This window comes from Sus scrofa, chromosome 15 (assembly GCF_054392235.1).
Source record: "Sus scrofa isolate SSC_HxYL_T2T_F1_AM1 chromosome 15, Sscrofa_HxYL_maternal_Yorkshire_Landrace_v2.0, whole genome shotgun sequence".
NCBI classification, from domain to species: domain Eukaryota; kingdom Metazoa; phylum Chordata; class Mammalia; order Artiodactyla; family Suidae; genus Sus; species Sus scrofa.
The window spans coordinates 57565772-57577849 of record NC_139397.1 but is presented as its reverse complement, the minus strand read 5'-3'; the positions used below and the strand labels follow the sequence as shown (position 1 = coordinate 57577849).

At 34.7% G+C, this 12078-nt stretch overlaps 1 protein-coding gene across 15 annotated transcripts in view; it reads right to left on the bottom strand.

Annotated features, from left to right (window-relative positions):
- Positions 1 to 12078, bottom strand: part of TENM3 (teneurin transmembrane protein 3) — a 2581468-nt gene that overhangs the window by 977641 nt on the left and 1591749 nt on the right. For all 15 annotated transcript variants that reach the window (XM_085000902.1, XM_021076354.2, XM_085000908.1 and 12 more), the window contains one exon: positions 2657 to 2819. The gene's annotated coding sequence lies outside the window, so the exon portion shown is untranslated. The remainder of the gene's footprint in view (positions 1 to 2656; positions 2820 to 12078) is intronic.

Genomic DNA, 12078 nt, shown 5'->3' with positions numbered 1-12078 from the left:
TGGTCCATGTTGAGAAACAGAATAGAATAAGAGCCGATTTTATTAGCTTGAGTGATGGGCTATTATATTAATGGTTCCATTTCAGGCAGTGTGACCCTGGCCATCATAGTGCTGACTGTGTTCCATCTCGTAATGACTTATGATTTTCCATCCGGCATCAGCAATTTGATGACCCAACATATATGAAGAAAGAAGCTGATACTAATTTGGGTACATTTTGTCAATTTAAATCCAAAGGTATGGTCCACATAGTATGATTAAAAGATGTTGAGTTTTCTGTTAACTGCATTAAAAATATGTGAATTCAAGTAGAATTATCTGCCAATTTATGAACATATGGTCACTTTTTCTACTAATAAATATTTCTACGGATATGAGACTAATGAAGCATACACTGATACTGCCTTTTTATGATTATTAACGATATACATTCTCAAGACATGAATAGATGTAGGTCATTCCATCCATAATTTCATAGAAAAAAACTTCAAGTACCACACCTTGTTCAGCACACAATAGATGATGAAGGAATGTGGTCTGAACACATAACTAAAGAAAATTATAAGCATGTAGGATTTTTGAGGGACATTTTTTCATGTGCATTCCACCTAAATAATTTTTTAAAACAGAAAATGCTCTATTATTTATATTTCAATGTACTTGATGCATTATATTTGGATCCTACTAGCCACCTAATAATAAAAGGATCTCAGAGTAAAAGAAGCTGTTCCATTTTTATTCCATTTCGGTCATTGCAAGATAGTCTTGATGTTAAAAGCATTTTATATTTTTTACGAGATTATCAGCTCAGGATTTTCTGATCTCTCTCAATTTTTCTCCACTTCAGGTTTTCTCACAGGTAATAATAAAGCCATTTTGATAGAAATATAGCCATCTCATGATTTTCTTTTTAAGTGGGGCTCCACATTTTTCACAATTTGAAACAGTAGGCACAGCAAAGTGCATTGGAGTGGAAAGAGAAAAAGTATGGGAGGAACATGGTCTCCTGAATTTTCGGGAATCCAAAGTCTAAAAAGAATTCGTTTTGATTTTTGCTACTAGGACATAGAAGTTCTCCTAAATACTTCTGAACAGAGTCCTGTTTCATTCTATCACTTTCTTCTCTATTTTTTTTTAACTTTCTGATTAAAATATTAACCATGTTGTAATACTGAACACATTTCAACTATTAACAGTTCTGAACTGCTGTAAAACGTGATTGGATTAAAAAGCAAGTAAAATACTGTATAATACACACAATATCAATTTCTCATGTTCCAAGTGTGCTAGTTTCAATCTTTAAGCAACGGCAACTTGAACAATGCTTTTAGTTTTTTCAATCTTTTATAAATACTATTATTTAACTTAATGGATTTTTATGGTTGCTTTTTTTTAACAACATGAGTTTGAAAAAACTACAAATGTCATGCAATTAAATAAATACTTTTCCAGTCAATATTACCTGTCAATAATTATGTGGTATGTAATAACATTCTTGTATGAGAGAACAAGGGAGCAGATGAGAGGGGAAAAGGGAGGGAGAAAGAGACAGAGGATGCAGAGCATTGAGGTGAAGGGAACGAGAAATGGAAGAGAAGCTACCAACAGCTTATGCTAGAAAGTAAAAGAAAATTAAGACCTTCCCTACTTTTAACCAGTACTGATTTTTTGGAATGTTTAGGTTTTCCATTTGATTTATTATTTTTAAAACTTACTGCAGTGCTTCTGTTGTTTGGTATTTTTTTCCTTTTATTCTATTTGCCTTTCCACATCTGTTCATTTTGATGTATCAACATTACACTTCATAATTTCTTAATCTAGTTTTCTTTGTGGTCTTCATCCCTTTACTTTTGCCTTTTAAAATTTTAGATAGTAAAACCAAGCCCTATCTGTATTTTGCCCAAATAAGGCATATATTTTAGAGATATCTTTTAAGTAAATTATTTCATATTCCATTTTATTCATATTTCCTTGATAATAATTAAAACTGTTTTTCTGCAATTGTTAAAACACTTAAAATATGTGAATAAAACTTTCAGATATAAATGAAGACAGCTAATATGGTATAATTGTCTTCATTTTTAGCAAATAGACCTGTACCTGAATTTTATTTTAGACTATTAAACCACCTAGATTATACCAAATCATTTATTAGACTTCATGAAAGTCAGAGCCTCAGAATACCTCCAAATTTCTTTCAGAATGAGATAAACATAAAAAGAATATTTCAGTATGGACTTTTGTGAGGCTGAGGATTAGGTGTGTTTACAATTAGGTACATTTCTAACAACTAAACTCAAGGACTATGATTAAGTTTGATTTCAAACAATCCCTCCATAGCATATGCGTTGGTTGCTATGCAACACAATTTAATATCAACAAATGATGCCAAGTGATTTTTGCATACTATAATTGGCTTTAAGTTTTGCTGCTTGAAAATTGTGAAGAGAATGGGTTATTTAAATTTAAATGGCTATATTAAAAATGCTAATTTTTATAATTATATAAAAAACATACAACACAAAAACTATGTCTTAAAACTGAAAAGATATGCCTTCTGTGATCATAAATGTGCAACAGTCTGGTAAGTTTCTTTTCACCCTTTGGGAAAGCATGGAGCATATTGCAATAACTTTTTTTATGCTGGTCTACTCACCTAGCTTCTCTGATGAGTTGGCTGTAGGAAGCCTGTGTAGAGGCAGGGCTCAATTAGTGTAATTTATGTATCCTTGGACGTCAATCATTCCTGTTGAGAGGTGGGACTCATAAGCTCTCAGTGCATTAATTAAGAGCTTATCTCAGCAGAGCCATCTTTCTACCTAAGGACCAAAAAGAAAGTTTTAATTAGATTTTTAAAAGCAAGTATGTCATCTATGAAAGCAAGTATAGTCCTTTAGTTGGTTTGTGAGGCCACAACTGGAAGGCAATATTCCAAACAATACAAAGGGCACCTGTTTTCAATCATCTGTGATATTATAAGTAGGTGGGGAGCATCAATCTCCAACATTGGTTTCAGCCCTAGGACAGTCACCTCATGGAAAAAACTGAAGTTTTGACTATGTTGTTTCATTGCCAACATAATTATTGGACCCTTGTCTAATTATTGATGCAGAGCTGATGCTGATCAAGTGCAATTACATTGAGGACAGACAGTATTTTTCTCTGATGGCTGAGTTTTTGTTCCAGGCTAGCTTCTGACTGAATACGCAATGGGCAACACAATGCAAGTTCAGCAAAAGGGAGTGAGGGAACTTGCACAACACATCAATTTCATTGGTTCAGTGATGGGGTGAGTGTGTGTTGCTGGCTGGCTAACCTAAAAATATAGGGACTCGAGAGAGGTAGAAACTTAGCTATGCTCACTGGTGTCAGCTGCTTGAGAGAGGCTGTTCTCCTGGAATGGCTTGTATGAGGCCATCAAACACACTCCTTAGGGCTCACTTGGGAAATAATAGATACATTATTGATTAAAATATTTATAAATTAAGGGAGGGAAACAAATTTTAAAAGCTAGTTCAGATTCTAGAAGGGAAATATATCTACCCATAGCTATTAAACCCTCCCCCTCCATAATTAAAGTGGTGGGGGTCAGAATGCATGCTTGGGAGAACAAAAACAAACAAGTTTGCTAATGTCAAAGAAAAAGCAAATTGTGAAAACAAAGGGAGGAAAAATACTGAAAGATAGAAATGCTGCAGTAAGTCATAGAAATAAAGAATAAATATCCAAATCTAAACACTCTGAAAAGTCAGCACTGGAAACAGCAGAGATGCAAAATTTCTGGTTTTGGAAGGCTTATAGACAATGGGGACATATAAACTCAAGCACAATAAGCATGAAATAGATGATGTAATTACAAGAGTGTATCTAACAGGCAAGACTAGCACCATGGACAGATGCTTCGAAGAGCAGGAAGAGCTCTGCTTACTAGCTCTACATAACAGGATGTGTGTTCCAGTGTTCCTCACTGCTGTGATATTTCATTTTGTTTTTCTAGCAAAAAGTATTTAGGAAATCCAGTTACTGTATAGGCTATAAATTTAACACCTAACTAGCATACTTGCCAAGTACTGAATAAAAACCACAAACCTGACAAAAGAAACTATAGATTTTGCAAGCATACGGTTTGCACAGTTTGCACGGTATGTTTCTAAATGATAGTGTACAATGAAAACATTACTATGTAGACAATTTGTCAGAAGAATAAAGTTGGAAGATTGTAACCCATCATTTATGTTAATGTTCCTAAAGATATTTTATAATCCTTTCTCCACTCTTTCCCCTCACATATTTTCCAAGCTACTTTGTCTCATTTATTGTGCTGTATAATGTTTATTGCACAGTACATACAGTAGTACTCTCTAGATACAAGTTGGCAATTATCCTGGTTACACTGATCTTGTATGCCTGATAAATTTATGTAATACAAACATCCTCCATTTGAATACCCTTTTTGTGTCCTTCAATGCATCTTTTTATTTTCATTTAAGCCACGGTATATTACAAAATCAAACTACCTCTTAGGCCTGCTATACTCAAAGATGTCTAAATAGTAATATTAATATGTGTAGTTTTGTGTTTTATGATTATGTGAAATTTGTTTACCCCAAGAATCTTTTTGTTTTCCCTACAATGTTTAAATTATCTTTATGAGAGACTGAGGACAGAACATGTTAAACTAGATATTTAGTGCAATTGTTTTTAAAGGAGAAAAAACATCAGAGTATGACTGTTTATGGATTTTTAGCTTTTTTTTTTTTCCCTGAAGAAATCTTGCGATCTGAAGCCTCCTTCCAGTGACAAGGTCATGGTTATACATTTCCTGTCATATTTCGATTGGCCATGTTTATCAATTAAGAACATGACAGAAGGAATAGGTTTCAAAGCAGGCAGTAAATTTGGGGGTTTTTTAGTCAAAGATTAATTTTATTATTTCTTAATGCACAGCTGCAAATGAACCCAATGTTAGGATTTAGGGGGTTAAAGTAAGTCTATTTCTGAATGAAAATTTCCTTGTTTTCTTATGTGACATCTTCTCAACTTAATGAGAGATTTTGAGTCAGCTAAAGCAGAAGGTCCAGCTCAAATAATAACTGGAACAATGTATCCATACTAGTCTTTATGATTTTCTCTGAAATCAGTTGCAATGGCGCCACGGTGTCCCAAGGCATGGTGTCCATGTTGGGGGAATGGCAACTGGCGAAAGACTGGGGTTCAATTTCTGCCCTTCCCTTATTAGAGGAAATCTCATCATTTCTCAAAGATTCTCAGAGTTTCTGATGCTACCAGATCTCTAATTTAGCACAAGACTCTCATTTCCTCAGAAAGCAGTTCTCTGTTACCAGTTCTATGCTTCCATTCTTTTCCCTTTTAGCACCACGAAAGCAGCTTGTAGGGCAAGAAAGTGTATAATCTTGTTTCTTCTTCTAAGGTTTTGGTGAGCTTTCCCTAGTTGCTGGCAATCTGACAGGTCATTGATATGTATCAATTTGATGAACTGCGGACTGATTAAAAAAAAAGTGAGGACTTGTAGAGACGTCATGGAGGTGCAATATTTTCAATTCAAATTTTAAGTCATTCACTGTTTAAAGATAGCTTAGGGTTGACATTATTGCTTTTTAAATGACATTTGAGTGTTTACACTCACATGAAGCTATGTGGCTCAGAAAACAAGGGCTTAGAATGCACTTTCTCATAGAACAGTTGTTACAAGTGGACCAGTAAATTCTTTTGAACACTTAGCTAATTCATTCAGTGAAATCAGTCAAAGTAGTATATATTAATTTGCCACATATTCTATACTCATGGGACTTGTATCCAAAGGCAAACTATAATGAAGCTGTAGATAAAATGACCCAGTTCTGTGTTGTCTTATTACCGGTGATTAAGTGTGAAAGAGCGGGTTTATTGTCTGACCCCCTCTACTCTTTTTGAGAAATTACATTAGAAGGAATAAAAAATCCTTTTTAGAATATACTGTGAGAAGAAATAGAGACATTAATATAGAACCTTGGATTCAAATACACATGTATCATTAGCTGTATAAACTGGGAATTCCAGAAGTATTTAAATGACAAAAACACCATCTTGACATCCATTTTGTAATTGAGATTTGCAGTTGTGAGGTGATTAGAGATTTTCATACTTCTGTTAGTGAGATTTAGTGCAGAACACTTTACAGACACTAATGCAATCTAGTAAAGCCAAGGAAAGATAAATCAAGGCTAGTGTCTTAGAATGTGTAGGGTTGGGGAACGGAACTGGGAATGCTCTGGGAAGTCTAGTTGTATAGACAGATTTTTCTCCTAAGCCATAGAAGAGAGATGTCTATGTGGGTTATCAGTCTTTTATCTTTGACATTTTATTATTTGGTTTAATGCTGAAATATTTTATTGTACATAAGCCTAGAGGTTTTCTGCTTTAATATGTTTATAAGACAGAATAATAAATAAATGATGATTTAGTCCAGTATTGATGTCAGTATTGTAGGAAGTTTCATATTTTTTAAAACCTTTTCCCAATTCTGACTGAAGAAAAATGATTAGTTTCTAGTTACTTTCTTGACATCTGAATTATCTGGGGGAGAATGGTCCTCAGGTTTTATGAGCATTAGGTTATATAAATGATGTCAACTACTAATCTACTTGTTCTTGATATCTCAGTTACCAAATGGTTTTTTCTAACTCTTCTTCAATTTTAATAATAGGGAACAGCGATGGATACACTTCATTAATAACATGTTCTAGTGCAATTTTTGAATTGAAGGTCAACCCTTCATAATAAAAAATTTGGCACCTAGTGAAACTATCCAAACACTTTAGAGGGAATGCCATAGGGGTTAAAACAGTAATGGGAATACAAGTTTATTTATTTTTAAGTAATGATTTTTCATTTACCCTACTTTTTGTATTTTTTTAGGTAGATTCTATATGTTGGCATATTAACATATATTACCCAAACCTGTTAATTGCATCTTTATTCATTCAAATGACTTTATTTTAAAGAAGATTGAGTGGAGAACTTTTTAATATTCAACAAATATTCAGTATTTCCAAAAAAATCTTGTCAATGTCGTGACATTTGGAAAGCTTCACTTTTATCAAGCCATTTCCTTAAATTTCCTGTAGAAACTATACACAGGATATTTTTTGGAGTGTTTTTGGTTATTCTATAGTTCATGTCTACTCTCTGTCAATAGTTAAGGCTTATATCTCCTATTGTCATATTCTCAAACTCAAAGCAAGGAGAAAAATAATAGACTTTTTTTTTTCAGTGATCTAAAATAACTTGAGACTTAGGGTCATCTTTAACCAGTTATACTTTCACATAAATCACTCTGAAAACTGGTCTCCTGCAATAAACATCACCAAAACAACAAGTCTATAACTGAATATAAATGCATGTGTATGTCTGGATATTTGCATGAATATGTTTAATGTCAAGTAAAAATCTTCAACTTCTTCCATATTCAGTACTAAGGCATGCGTGTATACAGTTATGTGGGGGTATAAATGAGGTGTGATTGGTTCTTTCACACCTGTGCTTATTCAATAAATACTTATTGAGCCCCAGATAAGTGCCAAGCACTATTCTGTGCTCTGGGGATAAAATAATGAGCAAAACAGATAAGGATGCTGCCCTCATTAAACTTCCATTTGGTAAATATACATACATAATGGTTACCTAAGATGTCAATACATTGAGCCATTCCGTCTCTACATTTACCTGTTTTATGTGCTGCACATCATAATACTATTATTAATTCAGTGATTTTCACATTCCAAAAACATTTGAAAAAAAAACATACTCTGTGTTGAAGTCTGATTTGCCACATAAGATGACTGAAAAAGCAATTCTAAATTACTTCTAGGCATTCAGTATTAAGGGAAATTTTCAAAGATACGTTTATAACTTAATAATTAAATCTGGGTGAATATGCCTGCTGGGAACTTCTGCAATAATAAAATAGAATGGCAGGTTCCAAGCTGCAAACAAGAACTTTTTTCTTTCAAAGATTTGAGTTACAGCATATTAGTGTTTAAAAGATTTTACATTTTTTTTTAAATGCATAATGCCAGAATTTCATGGTAAGGAGTCTTGAATAATTATTCAAGTACAATCCAAAAGGTTCTACAAAACAAGGAATGGGAAGCAAATCCTAACAACTATTACAGGGACTCACAGTGCCCGAAACAGTAAGAAACGATTGCTTTGGTCTCAATTCTGGAGCTTCCCCTATTTCCACCCGTTAGACACTCAGAGACTCAGCCTTTTCCTGCCTTCTATGCGCAAGCCCAGAACTGGTAACATCTCAGTAATTACGAGGGATGCCCACAGGAGGAAATGGCTGTCTGGGGACAGCACTGATGCTGAACCTCAGACCTTAAAGTGCTCAAGTTTTTTCAAAAGCTAAAACAGGAGAGCATAAGAGTTTGCTTGAATTAGCCACTTTTCTTGAGACTCGGTGAATTTGCTCACCCTTTTCTTGAGAAAATAACACTGGTCAACAGCAATAAGCAGAAGCTGGGATCATAAAGCTATGGAAACTTTTCAAGTGTTTCAAAGATATAGCCTAAATTGATTATAGATGTTTTGGAAAACTTCATTTGAAGATTCTGTTTTAACATATGACTTCATAAGATTGGACTTAATTATATGTTTGTATCTACTTACTTTTATAGACATTTAGCCATGTATCTATCTTCAGAAGTTAAAGAAAAAGTTCTACCTCCACTCTCTATGGAAGTAAGTTGAAGAGATTTCTTGGATACTAATTTTTTTTTTCCTTTTATGGCCGCACCTGTGGCATATGGAAATTCCTGGGTTAGGGATCGAATTAGAACTGCAGCTAAGGCTATGCCACAGCTACAACAATGCAGGATACAAGCTGCATCTGTGACCTATGCAGCAGCTTGTCGCAATGCTGGATCCTTAACCCACTGAGTGGAGGCCAGGATTGAACCTGCAACCTCACAGATGGTAAGTCTGGGCTCCCAACCCACTGAGCCACAACAGGAACTCTGTAGATACTGTAATTCCAGAAGTCGAAGGAAGAAAACACAGGCTCCCAACCTTCATCTGCATTTTCAGGACACATAAAAATCACAGCACTTGAGAGAACTCTTAGCACAATTAAGCAATTCTAATCTGTGTCCATTCTCCTCCTTCATTTCCTTCGCAATAAATAATGGATAAAGCAACAACGGGTCTTTGCCGACTTTTTAATTCTTCTAATATAAAAAAATTATCTCCTGGTAATAAATGAACAACCCTAAAATTATCTGCAAATGGTTTGAAAGTAATTTGGCCATTCTTATGATGCTCCATGTGTTCTGTTTTATTTTTGAGCCAATTAATCACTTAACTTACCTCCTGGCTCTATCCCCACCTTTTCTACACTTCAGAACACAAGCTTCTGTCCCACAGAAGCATTCCCTTATTTTGGCCCTTCTTTTTTGGTTTGCTATCCTATTTTTATTAACTGGAACTGACAGATATATCAGCAGTACTAAGGTAAAGCGATATGCCCATCTCAAATGGACACTTCTTTTTACCAGAAACACAACTCATAACTTTGAAAATAACTGTACTAATTACCTGATTTATGAGAAGAATATTCTGGGTAAGTGGATTTTCAAAATAATGGCTGCTTAGGCCCTGAAGAATCATTATACTTTCATTCCATCTTTTAGTATTTGTTTGTTTGGACTCAGGAAAAAAATGAAGACAACTCAAATTTCCGCAAATTAGGAACTGTCACAGGAAATACAATCAAAATAATCTCAATTAAGTGAGGAGAGAGATGCCTCTAGCCATATTGAAGTGGATGATTCAGTCCTTTCATGAAATGACTTCTTAATCCTATTTTGCTGGGCTTTTCCTGCTGGGCTTATTTCTAAGTTCTACAGCCATTTCTTGCCAATGTTGGTTGGTGTGCTTCTCTCCTACCAAACGTCTCTTCTTCTGTCCACACTGCTCCCACCCGTCCAATCAATTCTCAGTCGCCATGGCTGTTGGTTTTCCATCCTCAGATTGTAATGAGAGCAAATTGGAAAACGTATCAGGGAAAGCTGACAACTAATTTTGTGTCTGATAAATAAAATATATGCAGAGAGTTGTGTTTTTTTTTTTTTTTTTTCTTCTTGGACTCACATTCTTTTTCCTTTCCCATGCAATTTTAGATTCCTTCTGCCTTTGAGGTTTTTATGTAAGTTAGAGATTGATATATAAATAAAATACAGTCTGGCCATATGCCATTAATCTTACATGTTCCCTTAAGTTACAGAACTCACTCTGGTGCCTAGGGAGGTAAGACCATTGGACCAATCAGTTTCTGTGTAAAGTTTATTCATAATAATGTTCATTTTTCTTTTTGCTTTGTTGATATGTAGTACAGAGCACTGCAATAGTTTTGCTTTCTTTTATTTTATATACCTATGTCCAGCAAAGAGAATAGGGCAGATGGCTCCTTTTAATCAGCTACCCTTGAAAAAAATCAAGTGCATGTAACAAATGCATTCAATTCAAACATGTTAAAACCACACAGTACCTTGCATCAAGTAGATGTTTAATAAATACTAATGTGTTGAACTTCACCAAACATATTCATTTATTAAAAATGTTTACTCATGTATTAAAAGGAATCTTCATTAATATTAAATTTTAGCAGGGATTCCTACCATTAGTATTACATGTCAATTTCATAAAATAATATAGAACTTTAAAAGCGTTCATCTCATTTTGTGAACATATCTTATATGGCGTTCTTTTTTTGCTGCTATCACAAAATGGATATAACTTGAGCAAAGATTCAACAGACTCTAGGTTGTGATTCTGACATAGATTATTTATGCAAAAGTAATTTAATCATAACGTATATCAAATTCATGCTTTCATCTGGGTGGTCTACAGCTCATAATCTAGAAAAGGGATTTTATAATCTTTATACTCTCTTCAGAAATGCCCGTTTTGGGTACTGAAAACTGTTGCTGAGGAAGAGTAAAATAAATATGAGGATCACATATTTTATCTTGTTAAACACATAAACAGAGCATGAGTCACATTTTTACTTTGGTGCCTGAATAGCTTCAGTCTTACAACTTAATTTTGGGAGTTGCATTAGCCACATGTACAAGTTATAGTGGAAGTCTCTTAAAAATATAACATGCAATTACAGTGTGTGAGTCTCTCTATTCTAAATCTTATAAGATTTAGAGCATATTTTTTTTTTCTTTTCACGGCTGCACCTGCAGCATATGGAAGTTCCCGGGCCAGGGATGGAATGGGAATTGCAGCTGTTGGTCTATGCCACAACCACAGCAACAACAGACATGAGCTGCATCTGCAATTTACACCAAAGCTTGAGGCAATACTGGACCTTAACCCACTGAGAGAGGCCAGGGATCGAACCTGATTCCTCATGGACATTATGTCAGGTTCTTAACCTGCTAAGCCACAATGGGAACTCCTAGATCATTTTAAACTATAAAAGAATAAAAAGTTCTAAAGAGTAAATTTTCTACAAATCCTGAGAAATTATAAAAACATAAAAAAGCATAAAAAATCTATTGCGGCAGTCTACTAGTTTTCCCCCACTTCCTCCAAATCTTATTTTCCCTTTTCCCTGGAAACATGGCTATCTAGCCAGCCTCTTGGAGGCAGTGGGGCCATGCGTTTAATTTAGCTTAGTGGAATGTGAGCAGATATTTTCCCCTGGATGTTAGCTTTTCCACTCTTGCCATTGGCTGGAAGACAGGCATAGCAGTGACTCTGTTCCAACTATAGGGATGAAAAATAACACTCTCCTGGGCTTGTTAAGCAAAATGCAGGCACTTGGTACCCTGAATGATCCAGTGGAGGAGAGGCACCCTACCAGCCTAGATCAGCTGCACTGTCACGTGAAAGAGAAATGTCTCCCCTATGATTTAAATAATGGTGTCTTAAAATTCCTTTTGTAATTTAACATTTGCCCTAATACATCTGTTAACAATATAGCCCCCAAAGTTTCTTCTATGATGAAAAGCAAATAAAAACAACCTGATGACATTTTCAGACTCCTGTGAAGATGCCTTATGAGCT